Raw genomic sequence first — 15,796 nt, forward strand, 5'->3', positions numbered from 1 at the left:
GACAAGTATTTATATTTCAAATGTAGACCTATTTTTCTGTTTCTTCCTTCTCGTACAACAGCAGTTTTGAATTCTTAAAGAAGGTGGTTTTGGGAAGATTGCTCAGTTAGAAACGGGAATAAAAAAAAAGTTCTTTTGAGGTATGTTCCTGCTGAACCGAAGGTCCCAAAGGACTTCAGATTTCGCATCGAATTCGGAAAACACCTACTAGTTTTAACTTAGTTTCCCAACTTCCAGGACACAGTTAAACTCTGCAAATATTCTATTGCAGTTTATTTTTAGAAAGTCTTGGGGAAATATAGAATATATTATAAAGGGAAGAAATCGCAGTTCTACAGGGAACAAGAAGAATACAATTTGATTGTCTGGATGACATATATAATCCTTTGCATTCCGAAAAGTAATGCCTAACTATTCACCAAAAACAAGGATTTGTTTATTAATTCGAGAAAAAAAGTATATAATTGTTTTGAGTCGATTTTATTCGAAAAAATAATTAATATCTTATTATCACTCTGTAAATATTTTCAACAAATGATATTAAAAATAAAACCTTCAAAATGATGCATTATCTTGAGTGGTACTCGAGAGGAGACATCCGGGAGAAAAGGAATAAGTATATATATATTTTTTTTCATTCTGAAATAATTTTTAAGTTTATGAAAAGGAATAAAAAAATCGCAAATTCTACTGAATGTTCCAAGAATTTAGTCAATAATCTAACCATAAAGTATCGTCTTTGGATTAAGTTGCTCCATGTTAGATAATATTTTCATTATATTCTTTTAAACGAGGTATACAAGAATTTTATCCTTTCTTCAAGAGTTAGAACTGCAAGATACTGAACGTAAACAAGTGACTAGTGGTAAATCGAAAACAAATTTTTGTATATATTTATTGAAATAAGGTAACGGGACTTCTTGAATTAACTGCAAAAGCCACACTTTTAGATACCCTATCTCAGATTTTAATATAAAGAACCAATATCGAATTATATCGCCTTTTGTTCTTATGTAAATGCCTTAAATACTTTTAAAAAAAAAGGATATACACAATCATTAATTTTAAAAATATTAGCTTTTGAAAAACAATGCTTATCGATATCAACAAATTTGGATGATTTAGATTGAAGTGAAAATGTAAACCAAAGTTAAATATGCTGCTGCTTATATTTTTTATCTACCTATTTTGAAATATAAATTATTAATCATTTTATTGTTTTCGAATTATTATTACAATTCCAGAACTTTATTCAATGACATATTAAAATGTATTCGAGTAGCATGGATATCGCTAAGTATGCTCAGTATATGAATTTGGTGTGAGTATTTATTTACTTACTGGAATGCTATTCATAGTTCTCCAGTATGGGGTCAACACGTTTAAGGATTTGGATGCATACAAGGCATCACAACCCAGGTCCATTCGACACACATCTGGTTAGAGTCTCTGTCCAAAATCAATCTGAAGACTTTACCTTCAATCACAGTTATGGTTAAAAAGAGTCTGTATGCACCTCGGAATTGCCCTGCAAACTCTTAAAGTCACAGCCATAACTAGTCAATTGAACATCACCTTTATATCTGAATCGTATCTATAGCATATATTTGAAGCTATCAACCTGCTTTTCCAACTTGTGGAAGGGCCACCAAACATGCGACAATACTCTTTTAACCTCCCACTAATATCCTGGATTAAAGTGAAAAAAATAATCGGATAGTATCAATTAAACTAGTATTTATCAAAAAATGGGAGGAAATCAAAATTTTGTTATAAAAAAGGTGCTTTTACGTAACAAATTGCACGTAAATGATAGAAAATTTTAATCCTGGAATAAAATTAAAAAAAAAATATTCAAGTAAAAAAATGTGCAAAATTTGAATTACAATACTTTTTCAAACCTTTTATATATAATTATCATTTCTGAACGAAAAATTGATATGGATATCAACATATCAAAATAGATATATTTAAATAACATTTTTTCTAAATCTCTTCATTTATTTTGAAAATATAAATGAATTGTTCACTGTAAAACATACCGTTACAGAATAATATAAATCAGCACTATAAGCAGAAAATATTAAGCCGAAAAATCCATCATATATTATACTTACATGAATGTAAAATTATAGAACACAAAACTTCAGCTTACCTGAAAAAGAGAGAAAAAATTAGATTTTAATTTCATAAGAAATGAATTTTTAAATAAATAATACTCAAGATAAAATGCAAAAAAAAAAAAAAATATTATAAGAGGATCAAAAAATCAGAAATGCACTGCGATTTTGTGCATTCTGGGTTCAACATTGTAGACTGCAACGAGTTAGAATTCTACACTTACAAAAAAACTGAAGCAAAAATACGATTTACTTCATTAGCAGATTCCATGCAGCATTAATTTTTTTCATAATATCTTCCCAAGAATATATTTCAAAATATCCAAAATGGAATGATTTCCATTGCTTAATTTTATACAACTCTGCTTTCAAAATTATTGATATTTATTTAATAACAAGATGATATACCCGGTGCTACCCGGAATTAAAATTCTTTCGTTTGTAATTTTTTTAAAATATAGAAATTATTTTTCTGTAAAATATTATAATCCTTTTATCGTATACAGTTCTATCTTTTTACAATACCGGATATGCCTATTCACAACTCTAATACAAAAAAAAATGTTTTTATTGTCTGAAACGTTTTTAATTAAAATGTCATTTGAAGCAGACGATTTAAAAACAGCCGCTTATTTCCATAAATTTGAAATATTTGTTACATCAGTACTGCATATTTTGTTCACAAATGCTGAATTACGAAAAAAAAATTTAAACATCATTTTGAGAAACAATTAAATATTTAATTTTTAAATAATAAAAAAAACACGAAAACAAACTAAATCAACAGATTTTCAGATACAAGTTATTAATCCTTTCTAAGTTTTTTGTAAGGATTTTATCTTTCTGTTTCAATAATAGTTCTTCGTACGTATTCTTGTTCAGCAACAATAAAAGAAAAATATTTCATTTGTGAAAGTAAGATTAACTTTCCAAGCTTCCGCTTGAATTTGAACGGTGAATTTGTTTTGTTTTGGTATTCATTAAATCACTACTTTCAAACAAAAACAACAACAACAAAAAAAAAATTGTCAACAGGTGAGTTATCATAAAAGAGAAATAAAAACAAATAGCGATAGAGAAGTTTAAAGTCTTGTAGCTGTCTAGCAAAAGAAACACCTATAAATTTCTTCCTTTTCAGAATCGTCTGCGTCTAAAGGTTTTAAAAAATTAATATAAATTGAAAAATTCCACAGAAATTGAATCATTGAAAAGGTAAAATGTTTAATTTTAAATTTGGTGAAAAATTTTTTTTTTTTGGGGGGGGGGATAATTTTTTCTGAAGTTATTATAGAAAAGAGTCAAAAATTGTTATTTCACATGATCTGAAACTGTTTCATTTGATGGCACAGGCTTTATTTATTGTCTGAGCAAATGAACCATGTTTGATTTTAGGTAACGTTAAGTCATTATTTCAATGCCACTAAAATCGAAACATATGTATGAAATAAAAGACAAATTTTAAAAATAATGATAGAATAACTCAAAGTCTTAAAGGTGTATTTACAAATAATCTGCGCTAAGTTTTCTACAAAAATCGGCAACAATTGGAAGAAAAATTGCACAGAAATGAAATTGGTGCTATTATACAGAAAATTTTTAATTTCATAATGGTGTACTATTTTACCGATAATTTCCCCAGAAATTACTGTCAAAAATGGCAAAATATGAGTTAATTTCTCATAGGCTGAACTGAAGTAGCTGCTGTTGGCGTACATCTGTTTTATTTGCTCGCAAGGATTTGATTCTTCTTGCCTCTTTTTAAGCGATAGACTCATGCTTGTAAGCATTGCTAAATCACTAATTTGAAGCAAATGAAAGCCATATGAAAAGATATCTATTAAAATAAAGTAGAATTAAAAAATTGTGATAAAATAATTCAAAGTTAACATTATTTGTAATGCTTTTAATTTTTTAAGAATTAATCACTGAAAGAAATATTATGCAAAAATGGTATTGATATCACTGAAATAGTAAAATTTCGAATTTTTAAAAAGCTACTGAAATATTTTTTGCAAGATTATTTGTTCCGATATTACTGCTCATTTGAACTATAATAATTATCAATTAAATGTCAATTAATTTCTAATTAAATGAATACTTAAATAAGTTTTGCACTTTGAAAAGTAAGCAGTATTCTTTCTCTTGCCTTAATGGATAAATGTGAAATGTCTGGTTGAAATCGGTTCAGTCGTTTAGAAGAAGAATGTGAAAAATATAAACACAATTGCTTATTTATATTAAAATCAACAATAACGAAACGAAACGAAACAAAATTAAAGATTTACTTATCGTTATGTGCATTTCATATTTTAAATCCTCTAAAAAATACGTCAAAGTGAAATTTATTAGCATTATAAATATAAACATTCCAGAAATTTCTAGAGTAGATATCAGAAACTATTTAATATATATTATATATATATATTGAAATACAACGGATGTGGTTCGTAATTTTATTTTCTTAAAGTACACACAATAGTTTTCTAATATATACATATTTGTTGTCTAATGCTAAACAGGAAACAATTGTTATATTTTTAACCAAGAGATAGTAGATATATTAAAGTGCAGTGAATTAATTAAAAAATCAATCATTTTCGGCAATTGCATTGTGGTGAAAGCTTATAAGCCAGATAACAGCTACAAGACGTGGGTAATTACTTTTGTCTCGTGGTCTTGCTACTCGGCTGCGAACCACAAGATTAGCGTCTGTCATCCTAGGCTTCAGTGTTTCCTTATAGAGAAATGGTTTGGCAAGGCAAACCCTCAAATATGACTGAAAACCCTAACCCCCCGACCTAAACCCTAAAATATGATTGAATATTTCAATATCATCTCTAAAGGCTGTCCCCTTTATAGCTGCCATAGAAAGACACAGAAGTAAAGAACAGAAAGTAATAATTAAAACAGAAATAAATCGGGATACAATTGCAATAGAGAATTTCAAATTCTTAGCTTTAAAAGGGTGGAGTGGGGACAATTATTATAGTTCAAATGAGTCCGATTTTATTTTAATGAAAGAAGAGCCCATTGCTATCTAATAAAAACCAGTGACTTCTACAAAATCTGATTTATTTCCGCCAGTGACAGAAGTCATTTCCTTCTGGCCAGCCTAGCACACTTGCATTTGTAATAAAGTCAGAAATAAATTTACGTTTCGAAATAAATCCAGACGCAAACATTCCTCGGAGTTCCTGCGCAAAATCAAGCTAAGAGCGGCAATCGGTGGAGTGACAAAGGCAAAAAGGGCAGAAAGAAGGACGGCGGAGTCGTAAAAGAATAGCCCCCACAAATGAAAGGTTAACGAAGAGCTCCCGGGGGAGGAATTTAGTTAAGAGGATCGCTCGTCTGCCTCATTTGTCTCCATCCCCAGCAGTTGCTCTTGGCTCGCTGACGACTCATTCACTCCAAAACGCCCAATAAAAACCCGACGCAAAGCGAATGGACGCCGTCCAAAAGCAGGATCCTGGTGATTTGCAGATGATAACGCACATGCATCTTAGAAGTGGAGATTTTTTACTTTCTCCTACATAAAGCTATACAGAGAGGAAATATTGTTGAAAAATTCAAACTCGGAATTTCGACAAATCCCCGCGATTTAGACCTCGTTGAATCAAAATACATTTATGGAATTAAATCTGTTTGTTTACATGTGGATACAACTCAAAAATGTTTTGAGATATACGGTTGAAATTTGGTGTTCGGTCTTTACATCAAATTTGGCAGATTTCTATCAAATTTTGAAGGAGATCCATTCACAGAAAAAATATGTCCGTCTGAGAACAAATAAATTCATTAACTACAAAACGCATAGAGCTAGATACAGATAATATGGCACATCAATTTCCGTGACTAAAGAAACCCTGTAGAATTTTGAAACAAATTCGTCAAGGTTGACCATCTGTCGGTTTGTACTTTCGCATGCATTTAAATACAATAACTCAAAAAACATAACGGTTAAGATATATGAAATTTACACATGCTCTTAACATCCAAAATTTAGATTCTATATCAAATTTTGAACCAATTTGGCGTGCGGGTTGATAGTCTGCCGGTTTGTTATTTGAATGCATATCAACACGATAATTAAAAATGCAAGCACTTAGATAAAAGATATTTACTACTTGATCTTGTTACTAAATTTGTAATTCTAATTTTTTTGTCTTAAATGGTAGGAAAAAAAAAAGGTGTCTAAATGTATTCTTGGATATTTTTGTACTCTGAATCGCTCTGATGTAGGACTAAAAATAAAAATTTGAGGATTCATAATAATCATGGTCTTGTTGGTTCCCATTTTTTTTTTTATGCTGGAAGGAGGGCGGGGAGAGGTATTTATCAGGTTGTATACGTTAAAACTTTGGACAGATCACTCGTTGGTTGATTTCAAATATAGGAGCAGCACAATTTCCTCGCAGAAAGTAATTAATATTACTGCTTTTATTTATCTGAATGAATGATTCTGAATTCATCTATCCATAGATATCCTTTCTGAGTATGCAATTAAAATTATTAACAAAGAGCAGCTCGATTAACTTTTAACACCAATTCTTAACAATAACAAAAAAAAGTATCAGAATTTCATAATGAGAATTTTAGGGAATAGAATTTTCTATTATATTTATTTTATAATAAAGTGTATTAGATATACAAATTGAGTAAGATTTACCTTTATTGATCGCAATATTTTTATCGCAGCATCGCAATATTTTTATTGAATAAATTCATTTCTGAATTTTAGTTTTTATGTATTATGTTAGGACTCTTATGCATAAAAGGTACTATAAACTTTACAAAAAGTAAGCGCTAAGAAAATATAGGTATATTTGAATACCAGAGTTTGAAAAGAAAACTCAGAAAGAAAAAGGTTTTAAAAGTAGCGAACAATTTGCTAATAAATTATTTACAAATTACACTATATTAAATTATATTACATAGAATTCAAAATAAATAAAAGTGCAACAATCAAAATATATTTCTTTAAAGAAATTATTTTTTGAAACTAAAAAAGCACGTTCTTTTAATTACAAAAATACTTCTTTTTATTGTCAATCGAGCTTTATATTACACTTTTTTTTATAATTACACTAAAACAAACTGCGTCAACTGAATAACGTTCTTCATAGAACCGAAGCACAATCTAAAAAATAATCTTTTTACTAATACTTGCTATAAACTATAACTTGTTAAATAAGACCCACATTACTGTTAATCAATTCCCTCCAAAGCAAAAAGCTAATTTTCCCTCTCTTTCGACCGCCATTAACGAGTTTCATCAAGTTCGTCACCGCCGAGAGCCGACGAAGCCGCTAATTAATCGCGCATCAATATGTTGTTTCGACACGAGGGCGAATTAAAGAGAGACACAACAGCCCACTCCACACCAACTACGGATGACACGGGGCGAAGACATGCACCTTTAAAATCCGAAACACAATCTTCTCAACAATACGAGACCTGTCCAAGACGGGAAAGAGGCGAAGATGCCTCGTCTATTGACAACCGTCACTTTGTCACATTCCAACTTTCCTCCGCCACCCCCGGTGCAGGGGTGGGAAGGTGCGTGAGGGTGCCTTGATCGAAATTGTCAATACAATTCCTTACAATATCTAATACGTGTACGCTGTCATGAGGTGTCAAGCCTTTAATCTAAAGGATTCGGGATCCAAGGCGTATACCTAGCCCTGTCCCCCTTTCCCTTGTCGCCTTGTCCTTTTACGTGGGTGTCTTTCACCTGTCGGGACGAGATTCCTTTCTCATTCCATCCCTCCACGTTCCCTCTTCTCATTCTTTTTTTTATGAAGGTGTCCCCTTTTATTTCTCTCCTAGGAAAAGTAATGTTTTGTGACGCATCGGGCCAAAATCGGATAACCTGGTGCGGTATTAACGAAGCTGATGGAAGTAAACAGGAGGTTGTTGTTGGGGAAACTGGTAAGAAGTTTAATGATTCGGTATTTTATTTGGTAGAAAACCATTTTTTTTGGGGGGGGGGGGTAGCTCAAAGAAAGAAAAGAAAAGGGTGCGGGGACTACAAAATAAATATCAAGATAATGATGCATCGTATTGAATGATCAGAACACATCTGAAAAAGCAGGGCATACTGCATTAATATACAAACAATATATATACATCAATCAACGCCGTAGCAAAGAAGAACTTGGAACATTTTTCGACATACCAGGGGTGAATCCAAATGCTGTAACAGGAGTGATCATTGATATTTTATATTAAATTAATACCTGAAATGATTGACAAAAATGAAAGTTGATGACAATTGCTTTAATAATTTCAAGATCATTGAATATTTAGAAAAAATATCTATTAAGCCGCAATATTTTTTATTTTCAGGTCTGCATATAATAGGAAATATAATTAACAATACATTTTCAAAGTTAGATAAATCTTTTATAGCATTACAATAGACAGTAAAGTGACGTAGCTGCTACGTAAGTAGAATAACAGAATAAGAGAATGATGGCTCTATTGAATATTTCATCTGCTAAAAGGGTAGAAATAAAATTAATAATTTTATCATTACGTTTAAAAAAATAATTATATAGAAAATCATCGTAAAGAAATTCTGTCAAAAATGTATTATTATTTGAAACTATGAGACTCACGTGTTCATTTTTAAGTGCCTTTCATTTTATTTTATACTATACTGCATATAATCTGCATTATTCTATATTAACAGAAGAAGTTAATTTCTTGTTTCTGTAGAGAGAAAGTTAAAAGGGCTTAAACGTAAATATATATATATATATAATACAAATTATAAAATTAATGTCTAATAAATTTTGAAAAATTCTTTTGCCAATACAAACTACGTACATAATACCTACATAGTAGTTGCCAATTCGAATATCGCTTATGGTCTTAAAAGGAACATCTCGACATCAGATCCAAAAACTTTCCTCATGATGATTCCATTTCCAGCACCAATTTTTTTTCCCATCACAACTCTTTTTCTGTACAGCACCGACACTTACTGCTGCCCAAAAACAATTTGGAACCACACGTTGAAGAAACTAAAGGAAAAGTCGATTGATGAAATATTTCTAACATCCATGGCAAAGCCTAATTACCTTTGCGCAGTAGTCTGGCACTGGTTGACCACCGAAAGAGAAGGGTTGTTCGACGCGGGGGTGGACGGACAGTAACTTCTTCCACCTTCCTTCCCCCCTACCTTTTCCATCTGGATCGATAGAAGGAGGGGTGGTGCAAAGGCCTATTTCCTCCCTCAACCCTAGAAAGAATTCGTGCAGGGGCTGTTCGGAGGGAGAAGGCACACCATCCACAGCTGATGACGCTTGGTCATAAACCGGGGAGATTCCAGGTCCCGATAAGAACCCGCCTCTGACCACCTGGGACCTCCAGATAAGACCAGAAGGTATGTGTACAGAGGAGAAGCTTCACCTATCTGGAAGCACCTTTACTGCAGGAAAAGAAAGAGGAAATGGACCGAGGTCTGGAGATCTAATACGGCATGCTTCTATGCTCCTTCCTCCTAATAGTTGAGAAGATAACGTTCCTTTTAGGAATTGGTGGGGAAAAGGGTGCATGTAAGGGACGTGCAAGTAATTACGGCAACGATGGTTGCGCCGCGTCTAACAATAAACATAAATACATTTTCCGCGAAGGGGATGGGGAAATTACCACTCTGGAAAGTACCTCAAGACATGATCGGGTTGAACGACTTCAGGGCGATTTAAGGTAAAATATCCCAATTTTATTGAATCGCACTTCTGCAGAGTAACGTGATATATTTTTCACGATATATACAAGGAGATGTTAAGTAGCGCATTTCGGTAAAACTCCAGCGATTCATTCAAATTCAGTTGGAAAAGGCACTTGATTATCAAGAACCACTGGCGATTGCGATTGAAGGAAATGCAATTACGTTCTTATCAAAATTAACCAATCTGTTATTTTGCGTTCTGCATTTAAAACATGGAGTAAGGCTCAATATAAATAACACTGTAAATAATTAATAGTGGATATTGAAGAAATATATGACTGTAAAGTTCTTGTTAGTAAAAGTTTCCATTTTAATCTTTCACTTATTTCTTATTACTAACTTATTATTTAGAATTTTTAATTTCTTTAAGTTATAATTAGAAATAGAGAACATTTGACTTTTAAAAAATTATTAAGACTAACTGCATATTTTTAAAAGCTAATTCAAAATGAAATAAAGCATTTGAGATATGCCTTTAAAAAAGAAGAAACATTTTATTATTTAAAAAATAAACAAGCTTTTAATTGTTGATAAATTTAATGACTTTTTATTCAAAAAATATTTTATTTTCAATTAATAAGTACTTGATTCATAATTCAGGTGGCCGCAGTGTAAAGTTATTTATATATTTTATCAGTGGAGAATAAAAGCATATTTTACAAAGTTATTCACTCTTTTTGGTAATTAAAGGTTTCAGATTTTTATTTACATGTTCCACATCAAGCATCTAAAAAAAGAAACTTTTTAAAAAATTTATATGAAAGCAAATCCAAAATAAGAAGCGAGTAAGAATTAAAATCAAAATTAAAGAAATGAGCTGTCGTTATTTCAAACTTCCAACTATTTTATTATTCATTTTTAGCTATTCGGACTAAATTTACATGGACGATTCTAGATATTTAGGTATTTAATCTGTTTTTTAAATTAAAATATAACAAACATGAATGCTTTAATTTTAGTGCAGAAATGATAATTCGATTTACGCTTAACCCAAAGTAATTCAGTTACATTGTCTAAAATACCATAATGTACGAAATTTTATTACTATCCTGGAAATGAATCAATATCTTTATTAAAATAAATCTTTGTCACACGGAGAAACTGTGATAAATCAAAACCACTATATGAATCACTCGATGCATCAGAAACACTGGATTACAAAAGAAAAATATCCTTAATTTTTATCAAACATTCAAATTTGAAATATTTTTTCTAATTTTTCTGTAAAATTAAGATTTATACAATAGGACTGAAATTTATAATACAATCTCTTAGAATTTTATTTTGGATTTTTTTGTTTTACAAATAAAAATTATAAAGTAATAAGGACGTAGTAATACAATGAACAACTATCAAAATAAAATATTGTGAAATATACCTGTTTTCGTAAAGCATTTTGGTAGAATTCTAAATAGTCTTTTGTACGATGAATTAATTGCAGCTGGTTTATACACAAATTTGGACTATAAACTATATGCATTTAAAAGTACATTTTTTAATAATTAATCTGAAATCCATAATATGTAAATAGTGCACATATATATGTAAATCAGTCAATACTACACAAAACTATATATTAAAATAAAATAGCATCTATAAATTAAATTGAATGTTGAATTTTTAAGGTACAAAAAAGAAGATCAGGTTGTAAGGTAAACCTAATAATTTATTTAACTTTCTAATTAAATAATATACGATATTATGAAAATATATTGTTACTTTCATACATAAAAAAATTCAATGGACACCCGAGACATTTCAACTTTTTTTTTAAGGTTAATAGATGACCAAATAGAAAAGTCAATTTTTAGCGAAAATATCGAATACTTTTTTAATCAACAATGTTAATTCTTTAAAAATTTATTTGGATTCATTCAGTCAAGTTGCATTTATCTTTAGATTTTCAAAAATTATGTTTAAATGCCATTTTTTCAATTTCTAAAACTAACTATCTCTCTCTCTCAAAAAAAAAAAAAAATGATATTGTTTAAATGTAGTACAGTAATTTCTCAACATGTTTTGGTGTTCTTAAATCGTAGAATAAACAATCTGCTCATTTAAAAAGATTTTATAGTTGCTTAATGATTTATAATCCGAAAATTTCTTATTTAATCAATATAATTCCAGTATTTAAACATTAGATAGAAATACAGTTTATTTCTGAATTGAAGATACTATATCAAATGATTTGAATAAATCATTTGATAAGGAAAAATTTTTGCTTTATACCACTCTTTAGCCCCCCCCCCGCCCCCAAAAAATATTTCATTCATTTTTGACATTTAACCGATATTTTTTATAGTATCTTTCAATCTCTTTCAAGCAAGATTTCATAATTATTTTATACCATTTTTCAAAAAAAATTCATTCTGAAAACAGCCACAGGACTTTAAATTAATTATTATTTTAAATGTAATTGAATTTAAATATAAAAATTCTTGAATTCTACACACACGTCATTTAAAATGAGAGACTTAAATCCTGCTGGTATTATTGCCTCCTTGTCGATATCTACAATGTCCAGTATTGTTTTTTTTAACACAAAAAGGCATTAGACCATATACAAGACCAGTGCCAAAGAGGAAAATCTAAGGGTCGGCTATTGAGATTGGCATGGAGCCAAGAAGAAGCGCCTACCTGGCACCTGCCTTCAAAATTCCCAATCCATCTTTCCTCTTCCGATACACGTGCTCCTCGGAGGAGGAGGAAGAAAAATACATCCTTCAAAAAGAGATCGTTGATGATGCCTTCATTAGAGCTAGGATTTCCAGAAGTGAATTTCGTGGTCTTTTTTTCATAGGAGTTCATTTCTCGCTTCGTTATTGGTGGATTGATGTAGCTTTTTGAGAAGAATAGCGTAGTTAAGTGTAATGGATTCGGATAAAAAAAAAACGTTTCCAGTATAATGGATACGTCACTAGTTCTATTTGTACGTCGCGGCGAGTTGCTATCGTTCTTGAAGTAGTGTTGAAATAATTCAACTCGCTTGAAGCACCGTTTGTAGAACATTAGAAAGGAAATTTAAACATACTTTAACAAATTTCGGTTCAAATGAAAATGTCTTTTTGATTTTAAACAACTCATTGAAGAAATGAGTTGAGCTTACAATAGTTAGTTCAATAGATGTTAAAATTTAAATTTGAAATGAAGATTTAAACTCAAATCACGTTTGGTTTACTTGATAAAAATAATTTCGTATCATAAGAAATTATTTAAGTTTCAATCAATAGTTATCAATAATTAAAATCAATAATTTGGTAAATAGCATTTATCAATAGATTTTTTGGGCGGTGTGAGATAGTTTACATTAATGTGAAAAACAAAATAAAAATGCCCAATATACACTGTAAATATGTAAAGATAAATCGAATTTCATTGCGTTTCCATAACGATCAATACAGAGGATTCATTTTAAACTCAACTGATATTTGTATAGCATCAATTTCAGCATTTGTTCAGCATACATATGAAAAGATTTTAATTCTTGAAAGGAGAATATTTACAAGCAGAGACGCGGACAAGGCATGTCTGCCACAGTGCGGCACAAAAGCAGAAGTAAAGAAGGCAAAAGGGGAAGGGGCGAAACAAATGATCACTAGTCTTATATAACATGGGATTTCCGGCCACGCGCCAATTCAATACATGTGTTGACCTTAAGAAGGGCAACGGAAGTATCACTTTCACTCGATATGTAGTACTGATGGCACATTACTTTTACAAAGGAATTAATTAAACCGAAAGTGGAATTATATCAGGAAATAAGAGAATATTTTAATTTGGGCTAAATTAAGATAAAGCTTTGGAAATTAATTTGGTTTAAATTAAGAGTAAAATATTACACACACACATATTATATATATATATTTGGAGCATGACAAATCCATGAAGAATACTAAAAGAATTATTATTATTGTCATTTCTTTCATTTTAAGAAAAAAAATTAGCTTTAGATTTTAAATTGAATAGAAGCGTACAAAAAATTCAACACACAAATCAGCATTTACCAGGAAAATTAAATGGCCATAGACACAAAGAGGAATACCATTCACACGGTAATACATTTTGATTCAGCTTTAATCATTATAATTTGTAATTAAAATAACCTCTTTTGGTAAGAAATCAAGAGTGATTTAAAGTTTACAGCGGAAAAGTTTTAGTAGAACACCAGCGAGTTAATAAGTAGTCAACACACAGTTAAAAAAATCTAAAGAACGGAGGACTCCACTTTCGAATCGTTAAACCCTGCCAATCATGAGATTTTGAATTTGCTAAATTTGATAATCTTTTCGGCCTATTCTCAAATGTGATTTAGTAGATGTTGTTTACAAGAAATATAATTACCTTATGACTGATTAGCCGCAGTTGAGGTGCTCCCACTGGGGCTGGGGGGGGGGGTCACCTTAAAAACGAGGATGAGAAGCTTCCGGTATGGTGGTTGGTTCTCGCCACCCTGGTGGGTACAGAAAAAGGCGAGAATTGGCTATCTCTCAAAGGAACACACTTCCCAAGGGAAGGATTGTACCGTGGCCGGTGATGGCCCTTAGGATTCAACCACAGTTTCCGCTAATGTTGTTGTCTCGGTGGTCCGGTCATTCAGTTTTATTCGCGTGCTCGTAGTGATTTAACGATTGTGATAGTTGGAGTTATGAAATAAAGAAGCAATTTTAAATTTAGACGTACAGCCGATTGCAAAGCATTACAGAAAATATTTTAATCTCACATTTCTTTTAAAATTAATTACTGTAACATTTTATTAAGCAGAGAAAACCAGTTAATTGTATTTTTCAACGGAAATTAAACACTTCGATACAGTTTTCCCAGAGCCCTTTCGTAATAGCATAACTGCGCCCAATTTCAATTTATACAGTGAACTAAAGACTAACTCTTTATGATTTTCTCAGTATTACATAAAAATGCACTCAATATCTTTAATGTAAAAAGTTGCTCTTGTGGCTATGCCGTTATAATACAATTACTGGGGAAAGACCTTATACTTTCTCGTATACGTATATAGAAAAAGTTCTCCATGCTTCAGACCTCCATGAATTCAAAAAACATTTTTCTGGAAAATGTCCGCCTGTCTGTCTGTGACAAAGATGATTCAAAAATGTTTTGAGATAGACGGCGAAAATTTCCCCTGCAGTATTTACACCAAATTTGTAGATTTTATCAAATTTTGAGTAAAATCTGTTTAGAAGTCTTTCTGTCCGGCTATTCGAATATAAGTTGACACGATGATTGCAAAACGGAGAGAGTTAGATAGATAGATAAAATTCGGTACACAGATTTAACATCTGCAGTGTACACACTTGTCAAATTTTGAGCAAAATTCAACTACGGGTTGATTGTCTACCAGTTTCTACTTTCAGAAATATGTAAACGTGAAAAATCAAAAATACAAAGATAAAAATATATCATATTTGGTATGGGATTTTGTGACTGTAAGTACAGTTTTGTGTCCAATTTTTGTTTCAATTGGTAGAGAAAAACGTGTCTAAATCACAAATTTGATTTTTGGTTATTATTAACGAATGCCTGGTATTAATCGCCAAATAACCCGCCACGTATGATGCGATTCAGTAAAAATGCTAAATTCGCGCCAAAAGTTATTATTTCATAACTATTGCACAAAAATGCCATGTAAGGCGTACTCTGGTATGACAAGTTTATCAGGAAGTATAGGAGAAAATGGAGAGACCAGACCCGATGGTTTTTTTTAACGATAAATTTTAATTTTAAAAAGGAGTTTTTCCTACTTTTCCTATCTTTATATTCTTGTGAGAAAAAATACAAGCAGTTCGTAATCCTTCACACTAATCTTACGTAAATCTAAACATCTGAGACTTGATCTGTTTTTACTAAATCTCGCCAATTAAATTACTCATTTTCCGGTTCTATTCTCTATTCATTAAATTAAAAATGGATAGAAACTATATTATAT

General features: G+C 31.0%; 1 protein-coding gene across 3 annotated transcripts in view; it reads right to left on the reverse strand.

Moving 5' to 3' along the window:
- Window positions 1-15,796, reverse strand: part of LOC129985561 (zinc finger E-box-binding homeobox 1-like) — a 558,704-nt gene that overhangs the window by 377,041 nt on the left and 165,867 nt on the right. The window contains exon 1 of one of the 3 annotated variants that reach the window (XM_056095375.1): window positions 2,118-2,155. The exons of the other annotated variants lie outside the window; for them this stretch is intronic. The gene's annotated coding sequence lies outside the window, so the exon portion shown is untranslated. Of the gene's footprint in view, window positions 1-2,117; window positions 2,156-15,796 lie in introns of those variants that run through there. 3 annotated transcript variants of the gene reach the window in all.

The sequence above is a fragment of the Argiope bruennichi genome, chromosome 1 (genome assembly GCF_947563725.1).
Source record: "Argiope bruennichi chromosome 1, qqArgBrue1.1, whole genome shotgun sequence".
NCBI lineage: Eukaryota > Metazoa > Arthropoda > Arachnida > Araneae > Araneidae > Argiope > Argiope bruennichi.